Source organism: Lactuca sativa, chromosome 2 (genome assembly GCF_002870075.4).
Source record: "Lactuca sativa cultivar Salinas chromosome 2, Lsat_Salinas_v11, whole genome shotgun sequence".
Lineage (NCBI taxonomy): Eukaryota > Viridiplantae > Streptophyta > Magnoliopsida > Asterales > Asteraceae > Lactuca > Lactuca sativa.
In genome coordinates, this window is record NC_056624.2 from 112,226,352 (window position 1) to 112,237,308 (window position 10,957).

Consider the following 10,957-nt stretch of genomic DNA (forward strand, 5'->3'; position numbering starts at 1 on the left):
TCGTTAGTACATGTAAACGATTCAACAAAAACAGACAATGGAGGATATATATATTGTCAGTAAGATAGTATCCACACTTCGATGGTACCCACATTTGCTTAAAAAGGTACATCATGCGACTTTCCAAGGTAGATATCGTTGAATACTGACGACTGGTCTAGCACAATGATGCCATTGTTAGCACCAGTTGGACCAAAGAATGCATGTCATATTCAAAGATCATGTGATGCGATAGCCTCTAGAACGATCGTTGGCTCTTTGTGGTCACCTCTCATGTACTGACCACGCCATATGTTAGGGCATAATGATTAACCCCAATGCATGCAATCGATAATACAAAGCATTCTAGGGAATCCATGCTTGCCTTCATCCACAGTGTACAATTGGTGGATATCGTTCATAGTTGGTTTGTGCAAATATCGTTGCGCATAAACCAAACAGATCGCTTTGCAGAACTTGTACACACACTCTCGCACGGTACACTTTGACATCCTAAAATACTCGTCCCATCTATTTGCGCCCATGCCGTATGCTAACCGACGAATTGCAGCCATGCATTTTTGAATTGCAGAGAAACATTTTATCCTTCTCGCATCCATTTTCAATTGGCACTATGGAAAGCGGCATTCCAAATCGGCAACAATACGTAAGAATAGTTTCTTCTTCATCCGGAACCACCGTCAAAACTTTATAGTGTAGATTGCGTCATCTGTAAAGTAATCTTCTTTAAGACGATCATGTCCGGCTTCGCGATTTCTATGTAACCACGACTTTCTTGGTTTATATTGTCACACCCCCAAACCAGAATGGCAGAAACATTCAGCGGTGGGTGACTTCACGTAATATCATAACAGTTGAATATTCTAAAGAAAGTAAACACAACCATCATATATATAACAAAAATTTACATTGTTTGTGTGTAATACATGTTTCAAAAGAATCTTACAAATATAATGATTTTAAATGTTTTGATAATAGACGTCGTAGCGTTCCTTCTCCAAAAGCTGATGGTTACCTTTATTACTTATTCCCTGAGAAATACAAGTATTTTTGAAAAAGTGTCAACAATTAAGTTGGTGAGTTCATAAGCGTTTTTGTACTGAAATTTGTATGTCTTTTAGTAAAAATAAATGAATATGTTTTTTCCAGAAAATCCAATATTTCCTTTCCATAGCTTGAAAAAGTTCCAAAGGTTGAAGTGCAATAGTATGTTTCGTGCTCAAATGATGAAAGTGAATTTATGCTCAAAATATGTATTTACTGAATGCATTCAAGAATCTCCTAAATCATACTTATTTAATACTTTTGTGTGAGTTTTATAACCATGCTATTGACCCAGACTGCCTGTAACAACGTTCTTCAGGCGTTGCAGTGTTATGACGTTTGTCACCCCAGACCTGCCGGTCTAACTGTAGCTAACAGTTTAGGTGCGGGATTGTCAATCCCGTATAGATCTATACATAAATATCACGCTCTCCCTCCAAGAGATTATGGTTCATACTACAAGGCTTGAAATGTGTACTTGCGAGTACGTTGAAGTTGAATATCTCACAACACTTAGTATTAATAGATTTTATGAAAGAAAAGTCTATATTTCATGTAGATGAAAGTATTTCATTTTCACAATGCTTACGTAAAGATGTAATGAATAGCTTGTAAAATATACCCATTATAGTTTTTCTGAAAATGTGTACCATTTGGTGATGAAAATTTGATGTAATACTAACATTGTATATAGTTTATACGTTGATGTCGAAGTTGTTTACTATTTATAAATATATATAGGTGGTGTATTTAAATTTGTATAAAACGATGAGTTTTTATTGTATTGCACTTGTATTCAATGTTTTAAAACCCGGGTCGACCCGGCCGGTTCAACCGGTTGGACCGTGACCCGGGGTAGAAGGCGGGTCAATTGAAACCGGTTTTTTGTAAAAATGCGAACCGGATCGAACCGGCCGGGTTTCCCCTAAACCGCGGTTCGACCGCTTATGTTGAACCGGTTAAACCGGGTTGACCCATTTCAATAGAGTTTGGATAGTTGGATACAAGTAGCGAACGCCAAAACAACGAGCCGTTTGCGGTTTCTTCAATGTTTTTCAATGTTTAAACTTTGTGGACATCAAATTATTAGTTTTATATGTTTATGCATTCTGCATGAAAGTAAAAATATATAGAAATAGAAAAAGACCATAAACCGGGTTGACCCGGCGGTTCAACCGGTTGAACCGGTTGACCCGTGAACCGGTCATCACACCGGGTCAACTAAAAACCCGGGTTTTAAAACATTGCTTGTATTTTCCCCCCTTAAAACCACAAAAGACGTGAGAATGTAGGGGTATGAACTCACTTGTTTGGTTTGAAGAGAGTGAGACGAGAATCGAGTAGAACTTCGATTGCGGAAAGCTACGTCTTCGGATTTCTCAGGGATCTCGGTAGCGTAAAACCTTCGTCGGGGCACGGGTATGGAATCGAGGGTGTCGGGATAGTCTCTGGAGCTTAAGAGAGTGTAAGAGTGAGGGGAGAGTTGAGAAATGTGTGCCAAAACCCGGGGCTTATGCACTCTATTTATAGTGCAGAAACACCCCGTATGTTGGGCGTACTTTAGGGGTACGCTGGGCGTACTCCGGAGTCGTCATCGCTTACGAATGGAGCCTAGCTAGCCTGTCAGCCGATGGGACGCGACCCTGCGTCTGAGTACGCTGGGCGTACTCTAAATTACGTAGGGCGTAATTTGTATTTCCAACTTCTAAATTCCATAACTTTCGCGTACGAGCTTCGTTTTTTGTGTTCTTTATATTTACGCGTACGTGAGACTATGCTCTACAACTTTCATTTAGGCTCTGTCGGCTAGTTTTGACTTTATTTTTAATGGTATATTTTTAGTAGGCCGAGACTGCTAAAGTCCGTTAAAAATCCATAACTTATTTATCCGACATCTATTTTTGTCTGTCTTTTCACCATTGTACTCCTATTGTGGAGACCTTCAACTCTCGTTTAGGTTGCGTTGGCTAAAAATCGTTTTATCGTTAATTCGAGTTTTTAGATGTCTACCGTCGTTACGAAACTTAGAAAATTCGTAACTTCTTCATACGAAGTCCAATTTGGGCGTTCTTTTTATGCACATTCACGGTTTAAAATAATCTATGACTTTCGTTTTGGTACCTAAGGCTAAAATGCATTTTATTGAAATTTCACTTTTTACGTTTAGTAGTGTTTTACCGGGTGTGTCGTGGATTTTTGAGTGGTCGTAATTTTTTCGTTATAACTCGGATTTGAATGTTCTTTATGTTTCTGGAAACCTTTGCACGATATCTAACATTTGATGCATTCCAATTTAGATTTTAGAAACTTTATTTTTGAAGCTAATTTCGTTGATTCCAAACAGTTCATTGTATTTGACTTTTGAATGTTACATTGATTTGAAAAATATCGGGTTGTCACATCATCCCCCGTTAGAGGGAATTTCGTCCCGAAATTTAATCTAAGACAGAGTTTATGGGTTAGGAAAAAAATGCGGGTACTTTTGTTTAATCTGATCCTCGCGTTCCCAGATGTATTCAGGTCCTCGCTTGGCGTTCCAGTGAGCCTTTACAGTGGGTATGCAACTTTGTTTAGTTCTTTTAATTTCCCGATCCATGATCTCTTTTGGCTCTTCTCGTTGATTTCCATTTCGTCTAGAGGGATAATGAGGGTCTCATCGGAGAAGCATTTCTTTAGGTTCGATACGTTAAAGGTAGAGCGTACGTTGTTGAGTTCCTGTGGTAATCAAAGTTTGTAAGCCATCAGACCGATCCTAGCAAGGATCTCGAATGGTCTGATGTACCTTGGGTTCAGCTTCCCACGCTTTCGGAAACGTATCAATCCCTTCCAGGGTGAGACTTTTAGTAGTACCCTGTCTCCAACCTTGAATTCCAAGGGTTTCCGTCTTTTATCCGCATAACTCTTTTGTCTGTCTCTCGAAGCCTTCAGTCGCTCCTGGATTTTAACAATCTTCTCTGTAGTTTCCCTTATGATTTCTGGCCCAGTGAGAGTGTTGTCTATTGCCTATTCTCTTGCTAGTTGTGTGTCACCCACTTCAGCCCAACGCAAAGGTTATCTGCACTTTTGGCTATAGAGGGCTTCGAATGGGGCAACCTTGATGCTAGCGTGATAGCTATTGTTGTATGAAAACTTGACCAATGGTAGATGGGTGTCCCATGCTTTGCCAAAATCGATTATGCAAGCTCTCAACATATCTTCTAAGGTTTGTATGGTTCTCTCACTCTGGCCGTCGGTCTGCGGGTTATAAGCGGTACTCATATCCAACCTCGTTCCTAGAGATCTTTGTAGCGAGTGCCAGAACCTCGAGGTGAATCTACCATCTCGGTCCGAGATAATGGATATGGGCACATGATGCAGTCGTGCAATCTCCCTGATGTATGTTCTAGTTAGCTTCTCTAGTTTATCCATTTCTTTTATTGGCAGGAAGTGCACGGATTTAGTTAACCTGTCAACGATCACCCAGATGGTGTCGAGTCCGCTTGCCGTCTTGGGTAACTTGGTTATGAAGTCCATGGTTATCCGATCCCACTTCCATTCGGGTATTTCCGGTTGTTGCAACAGTCCCGAGGACTTTTGGTATTCCACCTTGACTTTGGCGCAGGTCAGACATTTGCTCACGTAGGTAGCAATTTCAGCTTGCATGTTCAGCGACCAATACAGTTTCTTGAGGTCCAAATACATCTTATCTGAACCGGGATGTATGGAGTATCGTGTCTTATGGGCTTCGTTCATTACGACTTCTCTGAATCTGCCAAACTTTGGCGTCCAAATTCGATTCATGAAGTAACGAACTCCGTCATCCTTGACTTCAAGATTCTTATCCATTCCCCTTAAGGCTTCCCCTGCCACATTCTCGGAATTTAAGGCTTCTATTTGAGCTTCCTTGATTTGCGTGGGTAGGTGTGAATGGATTGTCATAGTTAGAGATTTTACTCGGCGGCCCAAGTATTCCTTTCGGCTGAGTGCATCAACTACCACATTAGCCTTTCCAGGATGATAACGAATTTCGCATTCGTAATCGTGTAGTAGCTCTACCCACCGTCTTTGTCTCATGTTAAGTTCTTTTTGGTTAAGGGTATGCTGGAGGCTTTTGTGATCGGTGAAGATTGTACATTTCGTGCCGTAGAGATAGTGCCTTCAGATCTTTAGAGCGAAAACGACTGCTCCTAACTCGAGATCGTGCGTCGTGTAGTTTACTTCGTACGTCTTTATTTGTCTTGAGGCGTAGGCGACGACCTTCCCACGCTGCATCAGAACACATCCAAGTCCTTGGTTTGACACATCACAATAGACCACAAAGTCTTATGTTCCTTCTGGTAAGGTTAAAATGGATGTACTGCATTGGGCTCGCTTTAGTGTTTGAAACGCGATGTCTTGTTTTTCTCCCCAGTCGAAAGTTACGCTCTTCTGAGTTAGGGTGGTAAGCGGCTTATCAATCTTTGAGAAGTTTTGTATGAACCTTCGGTAATACCCGGTGAGTCCCAAGAATTGTCGGATTTTCGTTGGAGTCTTTGGAGTCATCCAGTTCTCAATTACCTTGATTTTGGATGGGTCTACGTGTATCCCCTCCTTGCTGACTACGTGACCTAGGAAATCTACTTCCCGAATCCAAAATTCGCACTTTGAAAATTTTGCGTATAGCTTCTCTGCCCTTAATGTTTCTAAAACTTGGCGGAGGTGTTGGCTATGTTCTTCCTTGCTTCTTGAATAGATGAGTATATCATCTATGAACACGATCACAAATTTATCCAGGAAGGGACGACATACTCGGTTCATCAAGTCCATGAACACTGCTGGTGCATTTGTCAATCCAAAGGGCATCACTACAAACTCGTAGTGAAGCGAGTTCAGAATGTCGTTTTGGGGATGTCTCCTTCCATAACTCGCAACTGGTGATAACCAGATCTTAGATCAATATTTGAGAAGTAACTTGCTCCTTGTAGTTGGCCGAAGAAGTCGTCTATGCGTGGTAAGGGATATCGGTTCTTGATCGTGAGTTTGTTCAGTTCCTGGTAATCGATGCACATGCGAAAAGATCTGTCCTTTTTCTTTACGAACAGGATCGGTGCTCCCCGTGGTGAGAAGCTCGGTCTGATGAAGCCTTTGCTCAGCAGCTCGTTTAGTTGGCTGGACAGTTCCTGCATCTCGGCTGGGGCTAGACGGTATGGAGATTTTGCTACTGGAGTAGCTCCGGGTATCAAGTCAATTCTAAACTCGACTTGGCCTTCTGATGGGAATCCTGGAAGATCTTCTGGGAAGACGTCTGAGAATTTGCAGACTTCCGGAATGTCTTTAATGTCTTTTGATTCTCATTTCTTGTTTACCACGTGGGCTAGAAAGGCATGATATTCCTTGCGAAGATATTTTTGAGCTTTGACACAGGTGATGATTTGTAAATTTGTACTGGGTTGTCACCATAAATGACAAGAGTTTTGCCGCTTGGCAGATTGAGGCGAACGGCCCTTTCGTGACAAAGTATATCGGCATGGTGAAGGGTTAACCAGTCCATACCGATGATGACATCAAAACTTCTTATATTAATTGGCATAAGATCGATTTGAAACAAGTGCTCATTTAAATTTAATGTACAACCTATGTACATATCGTTTGCGCTTTCCGTTTTACCATTTGCCATTTCTATAGTGAATATTTTATTAAGTGCTTGGGGTTTTTGATTAAGTAAGTGTTTGAATTTATGACTCACGAAACCCCTTTCTGCACCGCAGTCAAAGAGTATGCATGCATAAATGTCGTTGAGGAGAAACGTACCCATAACCACCGTGGGATCTGCTATTGCTTCGTTCTGCCCTATTGCCAACACTCTTCCTACACCGCCAGTATTCTTCGCCTTAGGGAAATCCCTATTAAAGTGCCCAATTTCCCCACACCCATAACATGTCTGGCTTACTCCAGTACCAAGAACTTGAGTGATTGGTTGCACCGGTGCCTTACAGAAACGGGCAGTGTGCCCTTTCCTGTTGCAGTTTTTATAGTGCATCTCCCAGCAATTACCGTGGTGATGGTAATTGCATTTGTTGCACTTTGGGTGTAACAGCCCGAAAACCAGGTACCCTTCTATTTATCCCTTCATCTTTGTTATGTTCTCTTTTTAAGGTTGCATGATTAGCGAGTACGCTAGGCGTACAAGGAGTACGTTGCGCGTACTCGTGCGCTTCATTTGGACGCATTCACCCTCAGGTACGCTGGGCGTATCCAAGGTTACGCGGGGCGTAACCGGTCCAGACCTAAAAAACCTAATTCATTGGAGGGATATAAAAGGAATGTGTGGCTCAACTTCTCAGCCATCATCCCTCAGAAAGAAACCCTAAAGAAAGTGTGCAACTGTTCTTAGGCCATTTGTGAGTATTCTAAGCTTGGTGGTGCCATTTCAAGGTAGAAAAGGAGAAGAGGAGCTCATTGGGAAGGCTAGAAGTGGTACTCAAGTGTAGATCTGAGCTTAGCAAAGGTTGAGGCTTCACTTCAAGGTAAAAAGCTCGGATCTTGTCCTATAGTTCTTGTAATATGCTTCATGTACCATTTTCTAGGGTTTTAGTCCCAAAGGTGGAGACTTTTGAGCAAATGGTCTCCATAAGCTTAGATCCTTCGTATTTCTGGTCTATTTGAGTTGTAGACTCATAAAAATGCAATCTTGGTTGTGAACATTGCACCATGCATGAGATCTAGGTCCTTGAGTTGGAATAGAGTGATGTTATGAAGTGTTGGAGCCTTTACAGCCATGCCAAGGCTTAAAGGTCTCTACTTTATGGGTATAGACGCATAAACAGAGCCGGATGTAGAAGTTGGAGTAATGGCTTAACCGATTAAGACCAGAAATGATGTATGCTAAAGTCTGATGGTTACGCTGGGCGTAACTTCCAGTACGCGCAGCGTACTGGGTGGAGACCCCGATCCATGGGTTGGCGATGTACGCCCCGCGTACATCAAGCAGTACGCCCCGTGTACTCGTAGGGTTGACTTTTTAGGGTTTTGGTCAACATGAAGACTTTGGGTCAAGGAGGGGTAAAATGGTCTTTTACCCTCTGAGGATGATGATAAGGGTTAAAGTTTAGTTGTGGAAGTCTTGATTTTTAAATGATATTTTTTATGATTAGGCGAGGTAGAGTCGTCGTTGGGTTTTGGAGATAGCGAGTACGCGAGATCTTAGACTTTCCACGAGGTGAGTCTTCTCATTATACGTTACCTTGAGTGGTATTCTGGGTTGGCCAGAGGGTCTTATGTGCTATTTATGAGATTGTATGCTATGTGTTATTTGTATGATGTATGACTATATAGACCGGACCGGAGGGTCCAACGATTCAAAACGGGCCAGAGGGCCCAATGAGCTATGACTGGACCAGAGGGTCCGACGAGCTGTGGGACTGGAGGGTCCTGCTGAGACATCTTGACCAGAGGGTCGGGTTTAGCCTCAAGTGGCGTATTTGTGGTATGTGGTATTTTGGGTAACTGACTAAGCATTATGTTTACAGTTGTTGTTTTTGATGTCTCAGGTACCAGCGAGGACCGTGGGAAGGCGACACCTTGACTCGTACACACTCACACCGATGGAGTTCACATTTGAGAGATCTTGGGAATTTATTTTGAAAACACTATTGTTTCGGATTTGAAATTATGATATGATATACATTTTGTGGTTTTAAAAATTAAAAATTTAACTGGAAATTTTACGTTGTTACAAGTTGGTATCAGAGCCAAGGCACGGGTCGATGTGTTCGAAGGGGACGTCGAACCCTATAATGGGGGGTGAAAGTGGGTTAGATCTGATCCCACATCGGCTGGGAAGGAGAACTAAGCATTCCTTATAAGTGGTGTGGATACCTTCCCTATCACAACGCGTTTTAAAGCCGTGAGGGCAGCAGATCCCATAAGAACTCTGCAGTTAAGCGTGCTCGGGCGGGAGTAGTATCAGGATGGGTGACCCCCTGGGAAGTCCTCGTGCCGAGTGGCTCAAAGCGGACAATATTGTGATACGTGCCAGAGGGGGATGTTACAAATGGTATCAGAGCCTTGGTTTGAGGGATTCGGATGCACCTTCGGGCTTATTTGAACTCAAACTGAGGATTTGAGAAATTTTACAACCAAAACTGCAAATTTTCTAAAAAGAAAAAGAAGTTTTGGAAACGAGCAGAGTGGATGGTGTGTACGGTCAGCCAGCGCCCGAACGGTGAATCCCCAAAATACCCTTACATTATATGTTATGAGTTATGAGATATTATTTTATGCATGATAGAGAGGCTAGGTATTCCTATAAGGACTAGAGTGGCCTGATTTGTGATGCCTTAGCCTAGGAGATTACTGTTGCTATGAGATACTTTGAGAGTGAGTAGGTAGCATTGAGGAGCTCATGATAGGTCTACTGAGGGTAGCCAATGCATAGCGAGAGTAGAGTATTTACGACTTGGGATCCTAGTAGGAGGACTTGGATTGTATATTGATTCGATGTGGACAATAGTATTGGGCCCGTACTATTGAAAACACCGGATTGGTGCGCAGTCCAAGTAAGAATCCTTGGGGGTACCAGGAGTGAGGATGTTTGAGTTATCGAGTGTGAGTATACTCGAGAGTATCCCTGATATTTCTTATGTTGTGTTTCAGAGGTTGATCATGGTCGGGACACACCATAACCCCGAGAGCAGTGGGGTGAGCGATGAGGAGATCCATCGGATCATCCATGAGGAGGTGGCTGCTGCCATCAGAGCCGAGATTCTGTAGATGTTTGGGTCTATTAAGACCACACTGATCGAGACGTTTGACGAGCGTTATGCTGCCTTGACTGATGCTGTTGTTGCTGCAGCCACAATAGCTGTAGCTGCTGCAAGACCCCAGGGTGGTGATTCGTTGCTGTACCGAGAGTTCAGCAACACGAAACCACCAGAGTTCGATGGTACGCAGGACCCGATCGCCGCTATGAGGTGGATCTTAGACATGGAGGGGTGTTTCTATACGTGATCGTGTCTGGAGCACTTCAGGGTGCGATTCGCACTCAACCAGCTTCGCTTGGGGGCGAAGGACTGGTGGAAGTTTGTGACCGCGAGCTATTCTACAGCTGAGCTGACTGTAGTGACCTGGGAGAGGTTTACTGCGATGTTTCGTGACGAGTATGTTCCCCAGGTGGAGAGGGAACGTTTAGCTCAGGAGTTTCTGACCCTCAAGCAGGGGACAGAGTCGGTGACAATGATTACGAGGATGTTTCATGAGCGGGCATTGTTTTGCCCGGAGTTGGTGTCCACTGAGCAGGCTCGCATGAGCCGTTATCTGAGTATTTTGAGGAGGGACATCTGCGAGTTCGTGGCGAACTCGACTTACCAGACATTTTCAGAGCTCCAGGAAAATGCCAGGAAGAGGGAGATTGAGCTTGAGACACAGGCGAGGGAGGAGACTGAGTTGCAGAGGGGTGATCGACGACCGATGCAGTCGCAGCCGGCCGCCAAGCAGGCAAAGCCCGCTGATTCAAGGACGGGTAGTTCCAGGGGCCGCACTTGTGGGAAGTGCGGAAAGAGCCATGATGGGCCGTGCAAGACTGGGGTATGCTACAAATGCGGGAAGGAAGGACATTTTGCGAGGGACTGTCCGAAGGGGTTCTCGGTCTGCTTCCATTGCAACTATACCGGCCATCGGAAGGCCGAGTGCCCCCAGCTTCAGAGGTCAGCGCAGGGATCTGCACCTACGGTTCGAGCTGCTGAGACCCGGACAGTGAAGGCCGAAGCACCGAAGGTTAGGGGGAGAGCCTTCCAGCTGACTGCGGAGGAGGTCCGCGCAGCACCTGACGTTGTAGCGGGTATGTAATCTTTATCTATTTATGTTGAGTTTATGCTGTTGTAATTGCTATATGTTATGCGTAGGTACTTTTCTTGTGAGTTCTGTACCTGCATTGGTTTTATTCGACTCGGGTGCG